The sequence below is a fragment of the Panthera uncia genome (assembly GCF_023721935.1).
Source record: "Panthera uncia isolate 11264 chromosome A3 unlocalized genomic scaffold, Puncia_PCG_1.0 HiC_scaffold_11, whole genome shotgun sequence".
Taxonomy (NCBI): Eukaryota; Metazoa; Chordata; class Mammalia; order Carnivora; family Felidae; genus Panthera; species Panthera uncia.
The window spans coordinates 1,802,994-1,806,832 of record NW_026057578.1 but is presented as its reverse complement, the minus strand read 5'-3'; the positions used below and the strand labels follow the sequence as shown (position 1 = coordinate 1,806,832).

At 63.8% G+C, this 3,839-nt stretch overlaps 1 protein-coding gene across 1 annotated transcript in view; it reads left to right on the top strand.

Moving 5' to 3' along the window:
• Positions 1–28: 28 nt before the first annotated feature.
• Positions 29–3,839, top strand: part of SS18L1 (SS18L1 subunit of BAF chromatin remodeling complex) — a 24,764-nt gene continuing 20,953 nt past the window's right edge. Inside the window, exon 1 of the mRNA XM_049650514.1 lies at positions 29–97. The gene's annotated coding sequence lies outside the window, so the exon portion shown is untranslated. The remainder of the gene's footprint in view (positions 98–3,839) is intronic.

The following is a 3,839-nucleotide window of genomic DNA, read 5'->3' as shown; positions in this document are numbered from 1 at the left end:
CTCGCGTGTCACATTGTTTTTCAGCCTGACACCCCGGCCAGCCTCCTCACCTAACAGAAACTTTACCGATTCGCTTTACAGCCTTTCCCCGCGTCCTGTAAGTTTGGCCTTGTGGTTTTACCGAGATCACGCTCACGTGGGTGTGGGGGCACCTTTACCAGAAGCCTTGCGCTTTGGGTCTGGGATTTTAAGACTTCTGTTTCTCCGTAGAAGGCAAGTTCAGAAGAAAATCGGTGTTAGCCATTCCCGTTTGCATTTTCTCGGCGTCTGTGGCAGCTGCCCTGGTTTCTTTTTCGCCCTGGGGAGTCTCGGGTCAGCGGTGCGCCTCGGTTCCCCACTAGCTGCTTCTCGCCGGCGGGGTTGGCCTTCACGACCGCGGCCCCTCTTGCTTAGGGGCTCGCCAGGACCTTGTGGACCTTGTCCTCTGCCTCTTCCCTGTCTGCAGACTGCCTTTGCTGCGGCCGGTTTTGGCGAGTGGACGTCAGCGAGCCGCGAACGGGAAAGAGAGCACCTGAGAAGGGGCAGAAGTGCGCAGAAGTGCGACGTTTGCGTTTGTTTAGTAAACACCGAGCACTTTCTGCATTGCCTGGCTCTGCTCGCTGGGCTTTGCGGATCTTAACTCTTTGTGGCAGGCAGGTACTGTGTTCGTTTTACAGATAGGGAAACTGAGGCATAGTGAAGACAAGCGTGGTTGCTGTTAAGAGGCTTGCGGGGGACAGACCCGCACAGTGGCTTTAGGGTCACCTGTCGCCAGTGATTGTCGCCCTGGGAGCGCCTGGCTAAACACAGGGTCAAACGATTGGCTCAGAGGCACCCTCGGGCAATCCAGGGGGGTTTCCTGGCACCTTGCCTTTTTGGAGCTCGAATGTGATGAGCGCAGACACTGTTTCCAAAGCCTCTTTTGGCTCAGCACCCACCTAGCTATCTGCACTTTGCGCTCACGCCCCGTTAAAGCTCCCGGAAGTCTTTGGGCAAAACCGCGTGCCGGAGCGCCCGATGTCCCCAGGCATCAGGTCGCAAAGAGGGAAACTCGCTGACCGTGGAAAACGGGCCTTCCGTTCAGGCCCTCGCCTGATTTGTACTGACGGGATTGGCAGTCCGCGTATTACCTTGGCGCTGTGGCAGGGAACAGGTGGGGGTCTTGCTGGCTGGCTGTGAGGGGCTGAGAGGTGCGGGTCTTACACCCACGCTCGGAGCGTTGAGGGAGGCGAGAGAGCAGGAAGTACACGGCTTGTCCTCAGCATCTATTTGAGCAGGACTTTGCCCGGCAAACTTCTGCTCGGCCTTCAAGGCCCACTCAGACATCCCCTCCCCCATTCTCTCTTGGCAGTCCTGTGGTAACTGCAGCGCTTTGACAGGTTGCTGGGGCTCCTGAGTTTGCACGTTACCGAATTATTCTTCGCTGTGTCCCTAGCCTGGCACGCTGCCTGGCACAGCTAGTGCTCGGTACGTACTAGAGCGTCTGTGACCCTGGTTCCACCAGTGGAAGCATCGGGGAGAAGCAGACGTGTTCATTTCCTGTGGCTGCCGTGACGTTGTCGTAGACTGGGTAGAAATTTACTTTTCATCCTCTGGAGGCCAGAAGGTCCAAAATGAAGCCGTGGGCAGGGCTGGTGACTTTCTGGGGGCTCTCGGGGAGGCTCTGCTGTTTTTCTCTGAGCTGCTGCTGCTGCGGGCTTGTCGACGCCTCACCCCACCCCTGCCTCAGCCTTCCCGGGGTGTTCTTCTCCGCGTGTATCTTTGTGTCCAAATCGCCCTTTTCTTTTAAGGACGCCGTTCGTAGGATTTAGGGCTCCCTCGACCTCGGTCTGACCTCGCCTGGACTCGAATACGGTGTAAAGACGTCGTTTTCAAACCTGGCCGCGTTGGCAGTCTCCGGGGGTTGGGACTCGAACCTAATATTTTGAGGAACACGGTTTAACTCGTAACAGAAGACGTGTCTGGGAGAGAGATTCCAGACAAGGAAAACCAAGGAGCGAGGCTAGGAAGGCTCTGGAAGATCCAGGGAGTTGCGGCGGTCCCGCACGTGGTCTGCACAGAAGGATGCGGGAGATTGAAGGAGTCGAGGGTGGTCCTGCCGGTGGTCCCAAACCGGAAGGGCGGGGAGAGCCAGCCTGGGGGAAGCCTGCGCTGAGCGCTCGGGAGGTTTCTCCGGTGGTGACCAAACCGTTTCGGTGCCGGGGCAGAGGGCAGCACGGCACTTGGGGGAGACCGTAGGGAATGTGACTTTGCCAGGGACCCTGAGGTGGAGACGGGCAGTGTCCCCGCAGCTGGCTAGCTGGCCTGCAGGCTGGGACCTGCGTGGGCTGCTCTCTGCTGGTTCGGGACCAGGGGATCCCCGCCGCCCAGTGCCGCGCTCCCACTGCGCTCGCAGGGTGGCGTGGCGGTCGCGTCCGTGGGCCGTGTGGCTGGGCTTGGGCACATCGGAGGGGGCCCCGGACACCAGGCCTTGGCTGCTGGCCAGGCACCTCTTAGTTTCTTGGCACACGGTAGTCGCTTAATAAACGTGAGTTTTACCGTCCCTGCTGGTGTCGTTCTCCTTAATTCGTTTTCTTGGCCGGAGGGTGGGAACGGGGTCTTGTCCCCGTGTGCCCCCGGCACGTTGTCCGGGGGGAGACAGGCTCTGCGGGAGCTGGGCACCTGGCGTGTCTGCCAGCGCGGGTCCAGTGCAGACGAGCGAGACCCCCGAGGGCAGGTGCCGGGCTCGGGATCTGCGCGTCAGGGAGGGGGCGGCATCAGACCAGCCCTGCGCCACCGCCCTTCGTGCCCCGGGGGCTGGGGGGCAGGGGCACAGAGGTGAAGGACGGCCGTCTGGGCTGGGGGCGGGTGCCGTACGTTCTCAGGCCTGGAACTCGTCTTCAAGAACACGAGCTGACTCGGTAAAGAAGGTAAAACTGGTCTTTTCAACAATTCGCCGTCCTACCGCCGCCAGCGGCTTGCGGATGCCGAGCCCCCCACCCCCAACTTGCCTAATTGACCGTCTTGGGCAGTTGTCACCGAAAGCCTTCTCCCCGGTGAGCACGGTCCCAGGCAAGGGAGGCACCGAACCTGTCTCTCTTTCCATCCCCGGGGACGGGAGGGGGCGATGCCTCCTGCCTCTGGTCCCGGGGGGGCCGGTCCTGGGGCCGGTGGACCCCGGGGGGCTGCGGGCGGCCGTGGTCTGCTCGTGAGGCCCTGAGTGCCGCCCCCGTGGGGGAAGTGTGAGGAAGCACCGTCTCCGGAGGGAAGAGCCGGGCCCGGGCCCTCTGCCCCGTGACACGAGGCCACGGGGCCCCCTCGGGCCGGAGGGTGAGGAAGCATCCGGGCGCTCCCCCGGCACGCGCCGGCCTCCCACCCTCGCGGTGCAGCCCGGGACCCGGGGACGGGGCAGCAGCCGGGGTCTGCCACGTGACACCAACAGGTGTCTCCACTGACGTTCTGGTGGCCCTGGCCCTGTGCCCCTGACCTGTCCCCCGGCCAGCGGGCCGGGGCCCGAGCACCTGGCCCGCGTGCGCGGAGTCAGAGGCCGGTTGTCCCGGGATCCCCGGGCTGTGACCGAGGCAGCGCCGCCCCCCGCCCGAGGTGCGGGAGTGGGGGGACCCGGCACCGATGTCCCCGAGTCCCTCAGGGCCCGTGAAGAGATCGGGCCGGTCTTTTCCCGCCCGAGCCGCGGCGGGCACCGTGACCTTTGCGGCGCTGACGTGACAGAAGCCAGAGGCTCCGGGGAGAAGGTGACGGATGTCGGTGCAGAGAGTGACCGCACTCCCCGGCGGCCTCCCCCCCCCCCCCCCCCCCCCCCCCCCGGGCGCGGGGGGGGCGCCGACCCCGGCCGCGCACGCCCGGCCCGACCTCTTCCCGGG